This window comes from Anser anser (assembly GCF_964211835.1).
Source record: "Anser anser genome assembly, chromosome: 7".
Classification (NCBI taxonomy): Eukaryota; Metazoa; Chordata; class Aves; order Anseriformes; family Anatidae; genus Anser; species Anser anser.
The window spans coordinates 25,879,206-25,894,071 of NC_139727.1; the positions used below are offsets into that span (position 1 = coordinate 25,879,206).

At 37.9% G+C, this 14,866-nt stretch overlaps 1 protein-coding gene across 4 annotated transcripts in view; it reads left to right on the top strand.

The window, feature by feature from the left end:
• The first annotated feature begins 6,117 nt into the window (after positions 1 to 6,117).
• LOC310902761 (heparan sulfate glucosamine 3-O-sulfotransferase 1-like) overlaps positions 6,118 to 14,866 on the top strand; it is a 54,752-nt gene continuing 46,003 nt past the window's right edge. For 2 of the 4 annotated variants that reach the window (XR_014586974.1, XM_083844785.1), the window contains exon 1: positions 6,118 to 6,256. The gene's annotated coding sequence lies outside the window, so the exon portion shown is untranslated. Of the gene's footprint in view, positions 6,257 to 6,514; positions 6,895 to 14,866 lie in introns of those variants that run through there. The other 2 variants (XR_014586975.1, XR_014586976.1) reach the window with 2 other exon arrangements.

The following is a 14,866-nucleotide window of genomic DNA, read 5'->3' on the forward strand; positions in this document are numbered from 1 at the left end:
TTAGAAAAGATAATCTGAGAAAACAGTTTACTGCTCTGTATAAATCAGGAATGTGTGAGTGTGCTTCAGTAGGTTGAACAGTGGGACAAAGTGGGCTTGTCCTATTTCTTTGAGTTGATTCTGTTTGTTTACAAGAAACGATAAAATTCTATTTCCTGAACAAAGCAATAGAATATTCCTTCACCAGTTGCTCTAAGCCACAGTCAGCCCACTGCCTCAAAGGCTCTGTCCGTCTCTAAACTTTTTTTCAGGGCTCCAGGGGCAAATTCAAAACATACCTGGCTACATTCTCTCCCTCTTTTTTTCCTAGACTTCCTAGAGAGGTGGGTGTAGGTGTGCTGAGGAGGTTCTAAGCACCTAAATCTTCACCAAAAAAAAAAAAAAGTCGTTAATTCCTGACTTTTTCCTATGTATAGGAATGTCTTTTTGATTTAGCTACTCTTTGTGGTCTTTGAAAGATAGCTAGATATACCAGTTTCAAATCCCAAAGTATAAATTATTCCTACGAACACCTTAAAGAAAGGTGTTACTTTGAAAATGGGAGGTGGGAATTGCATAAGTCAGTTAATAACAGTATGTATTTTTATATACAAGATTTATCACTTTAATAACAGTATGTGTATTTATATCTGAGATTTATCGCTATCTGTCACACAGCTTTTTATTGTGCCCAAAGGCTGGTCAAAGAGGGGGGGGAGAGGGGGGAGAATATTCCCACTAGATGGAGGAACTATTAATAGAGATTGATCTTTCTTCAGTGCAGTCCTGTTTCTAAAAAGTGACATAAAAAAATCCCATTTCCAGAAATTATACATATGGAGAAAGCTTCATTTTTCAGCGGTCCAACCCATATCAGTCTTCACCAGCAGTCCAAAACTTATTCAAGTTATCACCAAGGTACCTGTTCTTTGGCTTTAATTTGACATTAGCTTCTTTTTTATATGTTGGCTGTGTCTGCATGTTTATGTCCTCCATATTTAGCCCCTATTTGTTTCACTTGTATTTATTTCCTTCTTAAAAGAGCAAAAACACTCCACCCACCTCATTCACATTCTGAGCTGGCTTTTCCAAGCTTTTGTTTTGTACATAGATGTGTAATTGTGTTTGGGGTTTAGAGACTACGGTCATTCCAGCTACTTGTTTCTGCAAAGGAGCATAATGACTTCTCACATCTATCTTAAATGAAGAGGGACAGCTATACCCAAGAGCTGCAGTGAGGTTTATCTGACCTATAATTTTACAGCATTATAAACTACATTTCAGCTGAAACTTCAGGACCAGCAAACCAGTAAAGGTCTTGGTTCAGCATTATGATGTAGTGAGTTTTCCTTCTGGTGATGTCACATCTGTTGCGCCAGAAGCAAGAAATGCATCGAGATTTTGAAGGGCATCTGCAATGCTGTCTTTGGCTAAGGAGGATGTTCAGAGTAGGTGTACTATACGCACCAGCCATGTGTGCAACTTACCCTGGCTGTGTAGTTAGTTTTGGAATGTTTTCAGAGTAAGGGAACTACAAAAGCAATTTTAGTTACAGTCTGCTCTGAGTCTGCAGAAGGTAAAACTCAGCTGGACTAGTAATTTGGGGTGTTATTGCCTTTTGGATCATCTTAATCCTTGCTCTGACTGTTCATTCACCCTTCCAAGTTGCTGTCCTTTCTTCTGTTTACTGCATCTGGTGATGCAACCTAGTGCAGTGCAAGGGCCTTATAAGTGAGGATATTTCAAATCAAAGGCAATTTTAAAAATCAGAAATAGAGTATGTGGTAAAGTGTTTCAGCTTCAAAAATTAACTACACTTTCTTGGAATGCCCTCAGTAATCCTTCAGCAACTATAGAATCACCCCACTGTTTTAAAATAAGTGTCAGTTATCTTAGAGAAAACACTGATGTACTCTCAGTAACTTGTGTCTATCACTTTAGTATTCATAAGGATTTCTATCAGTCTTTACAAATTCAGTGAGTAAAAAGTCATTTCATGATAATTAAGAGGTCAGGAATTACAATACTCAATTACTAAATAAACATGGAATCTTTCAAAGGTTGGTACTGCAGATGCCAAGCCCCGAGGTTTCATATGATAAAGTCTGCGTAAGTTTTATGTAAATTGAAATTCACATTTGTCTAGATAATTTCACTTTGTTATAAAGCTGCAAAGAAAATGTCTTTGCAGAACAAGGAAATGTTGAGTCAAATTCACTCCAAATGAACTCTAGTGACTTGAGTACAGAAAGATAGATTTTCCCCATTATTTGTCAAATGTTTAATTCACTTTAAAATTATTTGAAAATCAAGGCAAAAGATACCCTTTATGACTTGAGTTTTAGTCTGTGCTTCAGACTGAAATAAACACTCAGTCATGGCTCAACTGAAACCACAGTTTCTGTGTAGTGGCCAGAATTAGTCATAAATCAGACTGACTTCATGAACCTTAGTGGATGAATAATGGTGACCAGAATTTGAGTATTGAGTCTTGAATCAAGCAAATGTCTTATGGCCTTCAGGACAGGGATATTTCAGATAGCTGTGCTATTATAATTTGCTTTAATTTTACCGAATCAGGATTAATTCTGTCTTCCTTCAATATAATTAATTTTCCAGAAGAAATCTAGAAAACTTCTGATGTTTATATTTTCATATTAACTACTTTATTTAGGGATTTCATGTCAAATACAGTGAATCCTCAGAGAAAATTCAGTGAGTGAAATCCTAGCCCTGTTGAAGAAAAATAGCATAATTTCTTTGAGTTTTATGTGATCAAGATTTAGACTAAAGTCTTTGGCAGAGATGTGCCAAGAAGAAATATCTGGATGTGGCAGCACTGAAACTCAGAGTGATCTGTAATGTTAACACACATATGACTTGAAACACTTCCAATGATTCTGTGTCCAGATAAGTTCAGGTGCTGCAGTTGGAACTATGCATCCAGATGTAATAAATCTGTCCCTCTTATAATATCAGCAAGGCATCAGGAAGGATGTTAATCATCTATTAGAATTATAAAGTTGTACTTCAATAAATAAAAACAATAGAACAGATCCAGTGTTTGACATTTTGAATACTTTTTTTTAGGTACATAGCTACTCAGAAGTCATCAAGATGACTCATGAATGAAATTGCCCATGCAACGGAGTTCTGTGATCAGGAATCTGGAGAATTTCCAAAAATACTTAGAACAGGTGGAATGCAGTAAAAATATGTCCTTTCTCTTTCCAAATTAGCCATGTGGATTTTATTTTGAGTCATGGTCTTAAGCTATTTGCAAATAGGAGATTCTAGCACAGCAGAGACACTGGACTTTCTCACCTTGCTAGCCATACGTGTTCTTCATCTATAGCCTTTCAGTATCTCTATACTCTACCTTTATCCCTGTCTCTCAAACATATGACAATCCATCCACTACCTCATTAAACACCTATGCTTTTTCCAGAGTTTAATGCTAGATGCCCACAAGAAGACATCTCCATATGGACAATTACTTAAATGGACTATACAAAAACTAGCCCAAAAGAATTGAGGTGGATAAGGAGCTGCAAAAGAAAGACAGCTTGTGTTGAAAAGAGAACAACTGCATAACATGGAACTTCATAGAATCAGTCTTATTATTTCAGTATCCCTTAATAGTTTCACCAGTAATCTTAGGGGGAAAAAAAATGAAATTTACTGTTGATTCCCAACTTGCCAATAGCACATATGTGATATTGGAGCCAAGAAATGGTGTTACATTATAGGATAACAAACATCACTATGAACTAGAGTCTAACAAAAACATTTGGTAGTTTGTGAATCTGAAGTCAAACAGCATGACAAAAAAATGTCGTTAGGGCTGAGCACAGAGAAGCTATAAGCTATCTGGACTGGAAAGTCGTGAAAGAAAGTAAGGCCAATACTGTCTGTATCAATGTTTAAATAAAGATGAGACAATGGCTATTTTGCATGTTACTTAGAGTTTAGAAGAATGGCATGTAAAAATCTGGCCATCAGTGTTTAAGGTACATTAAATCAAACTGTAATAGGTTACAGAGGTCATCAGGGATATAGAGAACTCGCTTTAGGAAAAGAGATTAGAAGAGGACCTGGTTGAATTACATAAAAACTGTGTTTTATATAAATAAATCAAATGGTGTACAGAAGAGAATATCACTCAAAGATGTGATTGAGAGAGAAAAAAATGAGATGATTTCTAGTCAGAGTAGTGATGTTCAGGAACTGCCTTCAGTTGGAACAGTGAAATGAACTGATTTTAAAATAAACCACTCGATTATAGAAGATGTTAGATAACGTAGTTTGCTGAAAATCAGAGTTTTAGCTTGGTGATTCAAAGTTTTAATTGATTTTTTTTTTACCTTTTTGTGCTAAAACTGATGTAATCGTATGAAAAATTTGATTCTGACAAACTTTATTTTTCCAATAAAAACAGACAGAACAGTTCCATCTAATATTATTTAATGATGTTGGAGCACCAGTACTAAATACAAAGAAGTAATACAGTGACTATAGCTAGAAGCCGTCAGAAAACAATAAGGAAAATGAAAACAACATGAAAAACAGACATCAGATTTTAAAAAAAATAAAAATCATCAAAATATTAATCCAGGACACAAGCTTTACAAATTTGTAAAGACACACTTCAAAATTGGCTTTACCTGGGTTCTTATTCTAAAGGAAGAATGGCTTGCAATACATGGGAACCCTCAGAATTACTTCTATAAGAGTTCAGAAATGTGAAGAAAATGTGAAACATTTGAAAAAGAGGGCAATTAAGTTCTTCACTTTACAAGAGGCAAACAAATATTATGAAAAAAGGAAAAGAAAATTGAGCTGTAATTCTGAAGTGTTATTGTGCCAAATGTGTAGTCTAACTGCAATCACTCAAGTATGAAACACAAAGGTTTTAGTCCTGCTATAAGTGCAAATTACAATGCAACCTCAGCTGTGGAGTAGCAAGTAATTACTCTTTTGTATGCAAGTAACACAAAATCTACAGCATAATGGGAAAGGAAAAATAAAAATAACACGTCATGGAAATGAAAATTTCCCACAAAACGGCTCCACCTTTCCATCATATATTCTGTTCCTTCCTCCTTACACAGCTTTAATCCTCATTGTCTATGATTATCTAAGTAAGGACTTGTGACAGTTTGGGGAATCTCTCTATGTACAGCTTATGAGTTCTGTTTAATACTCGGTAATCTCTATATATAGCTGTGTCAGGTTGAAAATACTTTGCTTCCACAAGAGGTGACAGAAGAAAATTTTGCTCCTGGCACATGATCAATAAAGAATTGGTAATCTCCTATTGAAGTACAGTTCCTTGAAGCATGAAGATGCTACCAGGTAGGCAGACCAGGTTTATAGATGAGGTGAGGATGTAGTAAATCGGTGCTAAATCATGTTCTACACAAACTTCATTGCTCGATTAGGGAGCTGCCAAAGAAGAGAGGAGGCTGGAAGAGCGAGTGTCTCCTTGGTGTTGTAGACTTAGTACATCTGGTAGTGAGCATCAGAGGCCTGCTGGACTTGCAGGACTTCCACCTGTTTGTGGAATGGAAAAATAAAGTCAGAGACATGCAAGGGGGTTCCTGCCTAGAGCGGTACGTTTCTTGTGGCAGTTCGTCTTGTGGCAGCTGTCTGACCGCCTTAAAAGCCGAGCCGTTGCTTGCTTAACCCCCCATTGGAAACAACTCCAAGTCCAGTGCACCTCAAGTTTAAACGACCGGGATGTGAAGGAATCCAGGGCGCCTCTCAGATCAGCAGTACAGTGAGAAAGCCCCGTGCCCGGATCGGCGCCGGCTTGGGCGAGGAGCCGGTGGCGCCGCTGGCCCGGAGCGAGCCCTCACGCGACCGGCACCGTGCTGCCCGCGGATCCCGGCCCCAGCGCCCTGCGCGCGGGCTGAGGGGACGCGAGCCGCGGCAGTTAAATCCCAACGGCTGCCGCGCGAGGGGCGCCCCCTGGCCTGCCGGGCATTCTTCGGGTTGGGGATGAACCCCGGGAGAAGGGAGGCTGCCGTACGCCCTGCCCTGCCTCCCGCAGCCCCCCGCCTGCCGCCTCCTCCTCCGGCCGGCGGGGCTGATGCATTAATCATGATGCGGCCGCTGTTAATGCGTTCACGCCGAGCGGGCTGTGCCACCGGTTCGCGGCGGAGCGCGAAGGGCTGAGGGCGTGAGGAGAGCTCCGGCGCCGAGCCGCCGCCGCCGCCAGACGCGCGGAGTCGAGGCCGCGGCCGCACCCGCAGCGCTCTCCATGGCTCCGCAGGAGGTAACGGGAGACACCAGCCGCGCTCCTCGTCCCCCCGGCCGTGAGGGAAGGGGCAGGGCCGGGGAGGGTGCGGGGTTGGCGGCGCTGGCCGGGCGGCTTCAACTTGCCGGGCGGCTTCAACTTGCCGGGCGGGGGAGGCAGGATCGCGTGTCTTACGGCGGGGGAGGGCTTCGCCTCGCGTCCCTGAGGTTCCCCCCCTCCGCCACAAGTCCTGCCCGTGGTTTAAAAATTGCTCTCTTGGCATCGCTGTGCGGGAGCCGGGCTCACTTTTACCGCCGCTGACGCTGTCAAAGACGTCGTGGCTTCGGCGGTAACAACGCCGAGCCCCCTCCCTCCGGCAGCCTGCCGGGTCACCCGCTCCGCGTGAGAAATTAACCGCTGGTAATCCATTAGCTTCATCTTCCCCGCTTACGCGAGAGTGATGAAGAGTTGCTAATTAATTTACACACGAGGAAATTATCTCTGAAGGAAGGAAATATACCCCGTTGCACCTGCTCCGTCGAGACTTGTCATCTGGATCTGGAGGAGAGCTGTAAATCATGTAAAGTGTTCGCGGTGAAATCGGCTCCTGAGAGCTGTAGGATTATGTATCCAAATGCTGAATTTATATTTCCCACTAGGAAAAGACTGAAACTCAGGTCAGATATAAACTACATCATTTCATTTAAAACTAAACTGTAGTTATTTGTTGTAATTCTAAAGGGGATTTTTCTTTTCTCCAGATTAAATAGAAAGTACTATCGGAGCACATAATAATGATTTACACGTTATAGCCTGAAATCTCTTGCAGACTTGGAAATGGTTGGCAGTGTAAGGATGATGCTTTAGTTTCACATATGCCCTCTTATTTTTGCTACACATGGAAAGACTGAGAATGACCAGGCTGTTAAATTTTACTTTTAGTTTTTTGTCTGTACAAAACTGTATTTTCTGATATACAGAAGGGAGAGAACTTGGACTAGGGAGACCACAGCTTCCATTGAAAAGGCTGACTTTCTCAACTACAGCACCTGAAATCTGTGTGATGACTGCTTTGATTATTTCCATCTTTTGAGGGAACCATTAAAAATGCGATAAGCTCCTTCCACGAATTCTGCTTGCTGCCTCTAAGGCAATACTACAATAGTTCTTGACACTTGTCTGTTAAATGAGCTGAACTGGGGCGAACTACTGTTCAGTAAGATTCTTGTTTTTAGGGATAGTTATTCCTGTGTCAGATATTTCTTCATATATTAGAAAATGTGGTGTGGTTTTTGTTTTTTTTTTTTTTTCAGACTGGTGAGATCATGGTTTCATATTATAAAAATTCTTTGATTTCTAATTTCCAATTTAGTTTTATTGCACAAGTGAATTTTGCAATATATGACTAGTTTTGTTGCTGACAAAACTAGTCTGAGGTTTTGTCATTTCAGAACTAAAATATATTGGAGTTAATTACTTTAGTATCCCAACATATTTTTGATAATACTGTAAATGACAAATATTATTGCTATGTTGTTTCAATTATGTAAAAATACTAATTTCTAATTAAAAAGATTGCATGTGTTGTAGTTGGAGACTGTACATTGCATTAAGTCATGTCATCAGACTGAAGGAATGAAGGAGGTTGTGTTCTTCAACAGTGGTGGCACATGTGATTTGAAAGTTTCATCGGTTGTAGGCTTATTGTAAAAGTGTATGGATGCAAGTGGCAGCAGAGGGCTAAACTAATAAAATATACTAATACTAATCCAGAAGCCTAAGAGGTAGGAAAGAACATATGAGCTAGGCTAACCACTGGATATGCTTACTTTGAAGACCAGGATGTTTGCAGTGGTTGTCCTATCACTGTTATACAGCTATAGAATAAGGGAGCCAAAAATAAGCACAGGCTGAAAGTAAAAAAGACAAAAAATGTAAAGGAGGCTAGAGAGATTGGGGGGAAACATTTTGAAATTTTGACAGTCTGTCAAATTCATTTTCTCCAGTACTTCATGTCGTTGCTGAACTAAGTCATATTCACATATATAGCAGTTTATGTCATTTAAGGTGGAATCCTCTGTTTAGTCTACCAATTAAAAAGGATTCTGTTTTTCTGGATTTAATTTACCACAGAAAAAGAGATGATAGAGGTCAAATGGCAGTCAGTAAAGGTGGCTCTATCTTTGAATTTGAAACAGGAGAGCAATTTATTTTCTTCTCTGATTCTTCTAACTGAAAATGCTATGGTGAGCAATGGTCCCCGAAGTGGCCAAAGCATACTAAGCAGTAGCCATTTACTGGTCTGAGATAGCACTGCAATAGAAATACTTTTTTTCTTTTTAAACAGCATTGTTTGGGTCACAGTGCTTTAACTATGTAGATTACATGTGAATAACAAGGAAATTCTGAAAAAAATAGGGGTTTGACCAACTTCTGTCATAGCTTAAGTTCCCATCCTGTGTAGATTCTGAAGTGAAATTTATGTTTGGCTGCCAGAGTGTGGTTCAAGTTACATCAGAAAAGCATTTGCTTCTTTTCTAATCTAAAATGAAAAAAATCATTGGTCAACCAGAAGGACATTGGGAAATGTGTTTACAGCCACGGCATTTCACTGTGTGTACAATAATAACATGATTGTGTTTGATACAATGGATTGCAGGCATGGTGGCTTCAGCGAATGATGGACCCGCCTACTTTCTCAATATTTGCAACAGGCTGAGTATGTTTTTCTGTGATGAGACCATAATGCTGCATGCTTCTCGATAGACATGGCTTCAAAAGTTGCTGAATGGATCAGAGTTAGCTGACTGCACCACTGCTTGATGTTCTCTTAGTGCTATAAAAATAACTACTTGGCAACTGGTCCATATCTGTAGTCATATGAATATACCCTTTCTATTTTCTGTAGCTGTTTTTGATTCACTCTTTGGTGCTTGACATAAGAAAACTTTTGAGTGGTCAATGATTAACATCAAAGCAGTATGCTACGTGGGGGATGATTAGATCTATGTCTTAGAATCTTATGAGAGGTTTTCAGATAGCAACATCATTATAGAAAGGATAGTGCCAGGATTTCAGACTTATATGCATAGAGTACAATCAAATTCCTATTTTGGCTATTTATATAGTAAGCAGAAATCTATTAAACTAGCAAGGATGACAAATATTTAATGAAAACTGAAAGAAGCTGTATCATTTCAGTATGTTTACAATGCACTGCTCTATTTAGTTGCTGATTAAATCTTTCGATCTCAAGGACAGCTTCCAGTCATCTACTTTGATGCAATATTCTATAAAAATGTAAGGTAGTAGAGTAGGGGTTTAAGTCTTAAGACTGTTTTCTCTTAAAGGTGAAAAGTTTGTTTCAGTCTTCTTATAACCCAAATTGAACTTCAGTGGGAATAGTTGGAAGAAAAAACCTGGGAAGGGAGGGGAGCAGAACAGGGAGCAGTTCTTCACCATACTAATTCAGGGCTGAAGAAGAGGCCTTTTCAGGGTTAGGCAACAGCATTATCTAATCTCAGACATAAGCTGACTACAGTCTACCTTAAAGCTAGTTAAGTACTTTGCCCTGTTGCTCTTTCTGGTTAAAAGTTTTGAAACCTCTCTTGTAATATGTAGAACTTTCTTCTAACTTCCAGCCTAAATATATTCTTTGATTCCTAATTTGTAGTGTCTCAGTTTTGTTACTTAAAGGCAATTCCTTCTTTTGTGTATATTCCTCAGTAAATTATAAACATTGATCATGTGCCTTTCATGTGCTAAGATCAAAGGAGCCAGAGCAAATCTGTCAAATAAAACAAGATACATACAGAGACTAGTAACTTGATTCTCCTGAATTCTGAACATATCTCACCTGCATCCAATGCTGTGTCCCTGAAGTGTCTCCCCTATGTCTTAAATAACAGTTCTAATGCTCTAGTTGGTCTACTAAAAATACCATATCAGATACTGGTGAAAATAAAGTTTGTTCTACAGGTATACCTAATTGGATTAGTTTTGCAGTAGAGATGTGAATTCTTTTTTCCTGTAGTTCTGAAATTATAAGATACCATGCCATCAGAAATTCTGCTATTTGCATTCATGTGGCTTTGAAGACTTGCTAAATGTCTTCCCATTTCTAATACATCTGTCCCAAAGGTCCTCCAATGTCCACTGTAGAATACTGAGAGTCTTGTATCGAGAATACCTCCTGTTTTTATCAAAACACCTCTACATTTTGCCAAGTTCACAAATGAGCACATGACAAAATCCATCTGAAAAGTGATTTTTAAAGAAGTCCATTCATTATCTCACCTGTAGTTGGTTTTATATCTACTTTATTTTTTTGTATTACACCCTTTTCAAATCAATAAATAATTGCTGGGTGATGCCATGTCAAACTATTTGCTGAAATTTGAAGAGATATCCTTTACCTTAATATTTTCTTTTAAGGTTAACTTGTTTGCTCCAGCCTGATGTATCTTTTTAAATTATGTTGAAATTATCCTGCTTTTTTTTTTTTTAATGGTCCTCTTTATAGTTGATATAGTTGGAAAAAAAAAACCTATAATGCTTCTTATACGTTGAAATCAGGATAACATTTGCCTAGGCCACTTCCTCCTCTTATCTTAAGCAGAACATTTTATACTCTTGAGTCTACTCTCCACTCTGATCTAGATTCTTCTTGCAACTCACTGTTTATAAAGTGTAGAACCCTACAGATTTCTGGTGATGATGCTAGGTCCTTTGTAAATTCCCTACCTTGTGCCTGTCCATTAATAATCCACGGAGGAAGCTTAATCTAATACAAAAGCCATTGTATTCTTAGTTGGTAAGAACAGGAACCTGAACGAAACACTTTTTTTTAGTACCTCGTTTAATTTCCTAGGTCAGCTTTGTGTCCCTATTGCTTCTTTCTTTCCCTGTTCCCCACTTACAATTACTGTCCATTTTGTTCTGCTGCTCAGGTAGATGTTCCCCTGAGACTTAACAGTCAAAAAGATAGGGGAGAAATATCCTGGGATTCTTGTCATAACTTGGGCAACCCTTGGCCATGGAATCATTGAATTACCTGTGGAAATTTGCTACAGAATTGGAAAGTAATAAGTTAAAGCTTAATTTAAAATTTACTTAGGTTCTATAATTTTTAATAACAGACTAATCTATGTCTGCAATGGGTAAACTTGTTGAAATGATACGAAGATATTGTAATTCTCTGAATACAATTTTATGAAGACAGGTAGTTCATATGGCTCGACATAAAGAATGTTATGCCTTTCTGCTGGAAGGGCTTTGAAGCCCTTTTCTCATCCAGGTTACCTAGACCTCAAAAGTGAAGAATCTCTCCATTCTCTGAATTCTATGTTTTTGCTGAGGTGTCTGTCTTATTTTTGTAGAACTTTCCTGCCTGTTAAAAGCAGGTTCCTATTTTCAGTCCAGTCCTTATTTCTCCTGGTATCAGTGAAACAAGTGACAGTATCAGAATTTTATCAGTGCTGCCCGCTAAGTTTTAAATGGAAATTGTGGAATTGACCAGAATGTTGCTACATGTTCATCTGTAGCCTCCAAAAGCATTACCCTTTCATGCATGTTTAGAAGTTTAGGTTTTCTAATCATTAATGTAAGAATCTAGTCTCCAAATACTGACCAATTTCTATAGCAATCCCCAGCCCCCCCCTTGCAGTTAGCCCCCCTTGGCTAAAACTAACATATAGATTAGGAAGTTTTTAAGCCTACAGAATGAAGATAAGCCCTTCATACTTGGGAAAGAGATGTTTCTAACTGATATGTGAAGTAAGTGGAAAAGCTACTAAAATGAAGTGTTCTGCAATGGCTTGAATAACTGGAGCTGGAACAAGACTATAGGTACATTGCATTAATTAAGTTAAAGTGTGGTTTTTAAAACAGCTGTATTGTCTAAATGTTTGAGTGTTGTTTTTTTGTTTTTTTTTTTTAAATATAAATAGTGATTTGCATCCATATTATTTTGTTTTGACATCACAACTTTTTTTTTTTTAAAAAAAAAACTTCAGTAGTGTTGATTTTACTTAATTCCCAAAGTGTAACAAGATATCAGTGGAAATGCAATGGTGTATTATTATTTCATAGTGGTGGTGAGGACCTCTGGAGGAGACCCCTGCTCCTCAAAGCAGGCTCATCTACAACATGATGCTCAGGATTATGTCCAGTTGCATTTTGAATATCTCCAAGGATGGACACACAGCCTCATTAGGCGACATGGTTCAGTGTTTAACCACCTTCATATTAATTTTTTGTGTTTGTTTGTTTGCTTTTTTTGTTTGTTTGTTTTTGTTTTTCCTAGTGTTCAAATGGAATTTCTTATCTTTCTGAAGCAAGGGTTTTTTAAAGTCGGCTTGCTGCAGGTGGTGGCAAAACCTTGATAAAAATTGCATCTGTATTCTACATTTTCTCTTGCTGTGACACACTCATCTGCTTTACCAGCAGAAGAGACACTGGACTGCCCTCATTATAAGCAAACTTTAAGGTTTCTAGGGTGATACTCAATGTGCTGTTTAAGCGTGGTCTACAGTCAAGCTGTTCCTCAGGAAAACTAATTCAATGTTGCTTGAATAGAGAACATTTTCTGTTGGCTTATGAAGTCACTAGTGCATCCACTTCTAGCTAAAAAGCTGTATTTTCTTTGTGTGTATATTCATAGAAGAGTGAGGTAGAGGAACCTTTTCATGAAGTGAAGGCTTTCCATTTACAGAATATTGTAAAAGGTAATACTTAAAATATTGAAAATGCTTTTTTTCTTTTTTTTTTTCTTTTTTTTTTCTTTTTCCCTGGAAATTAAGATACTGTGTTCTAGGGACACAGTGATGAGCTAACTATGCTTTCAGCTTAAATACCTTGACATTGGTTTCAAGAAGAAATCTAGTTTTCTCAGTTTCATTCTTAATTCACTTCCTGTGGGAACTCCATTTGAAAAATGGAAGAATTTTACTTCTCTGTGTGATAATAAGGCGTCTGAGGATGCCTCTAGAATTTGGAGAGAAATTGCTTTTGGCTTCTAAGTTGAAGTGGATAGTTAGGGATGAAAAAATTGGTGATGGGCACCTGTGCAGGTTTGCAACTCTTGCCTTTACCTTGATTTCCAAAATCAATAAAATGTATATGCATTATCTGAATTTCAGAAAAGTAATTCCCGTTGTTAGTTGTTGTTTGTTTGTTTGATTTTGTTGTTGTTGAAAAGTTTCTGTTAACTCTGAGCATCTGTTTTATTTGGAAAGGCAGAGGAAGTCCTTTTTCCCTGGTGCTATAAAGGGTGAAGTTATAGTTACTCGCTAAAATGTTGCATATTACCTACAGAACTACAGAGATTTTTTTTCATATTTTCCCCCTACTACTGTTCTTTAGAGTGTTAAACAATTTTGTATATTACATTTAAGTCTCTGGAAGTAAAGTCTTAACTTTTCATCATCTTAAAAAGTGTTCAAAGAAAAAGGGAAAAAAGATGCCTAATTAAACATTATAAACTGCAAACAAAAGACTTTCCTTTTTTTTTTTTTGCAAAAATCAACCGTAGAAAATGTGTTGTAAGAATGTATTTATTTACAGTGGGATATTAGTGAATACCTGAAACATTTGTAAGTGCAAAAGCAAAATAATGAGGAGGTAGATCGTCTTGATAAATGACAAAATAGAAGTTGGTAGAGACACTGTTTTTCATAAGTAACTGAATAAAGGAATCCAAATACTGAGCATAGATTTTTGGTTTCTGGATGTGCAAAACTGGACTAGTTCTGCCCTTGTCATAATTTAGCATTTATATAGTGCTTACTAGGTATAAAAGTCTATAGACGTTAATGATCTTCATTACATCCTCTGCAGCAGGTTGGCGGTGTTACTTCTACAAATGACCACTATTGGGCCAATATATTTTAGACCTAGAAATCTGATAGCAGTTTCAATTGTGATACAAATTTGTTTGAAGTGTTCACAGGGAAAGCTATATCCCAGAATCCAAATTCAAGTCTTACAACATATGCTTTTATTTTAAAGGAACAAATATACAAGAATTTCATTCTGAGCACTTGAATAAGATTTTGTCTCTTTGATAATGGAATCTAGTCAGATACAGTTTTCCCCAAATTAATCTGTTGACCAGTATACAGAAGAAATTTTAAAGGTTCCTACAGAATAGATCTTTAAGTTACAAACAGTATGTCTGATTTAGCTCCTATTTCTATGGAAGAATGGTCACACATGGAAAGAGGAGGTTTGACTCTCATGCATTCACACTCCTCAGCTGACAAACTTTCCCTCCAGCAATCAGTTGACAGTGATCAGCTTGAGGATTATTTCTGGAAGGAAAAGGTCTACAGCTCTACTTCAACAGTAAGATTAAAAAGTAGCTGTCATCTGTTTCCCTGGCTTAACTAGTTAAAATCATAGCCATAAAAATGCCATATTACGGAACATTTTATACAGTAGTCAGACCTCATTAACTGAAAGGCAGTCAACCCTTGCAGACAGTGGTTTGTAACACAAAGTACAACAAAATAAATTTTGACTGTAACTTCAGAATTAGCTGTTGGTTTGTTTCTAGATGATATAATTCTTTAAAATAAGCCTTATGCAGATATTATAATAAAATGTTTTATCTTGTGATCTTGTCATATATAGAAAACATAGGCGATTCTC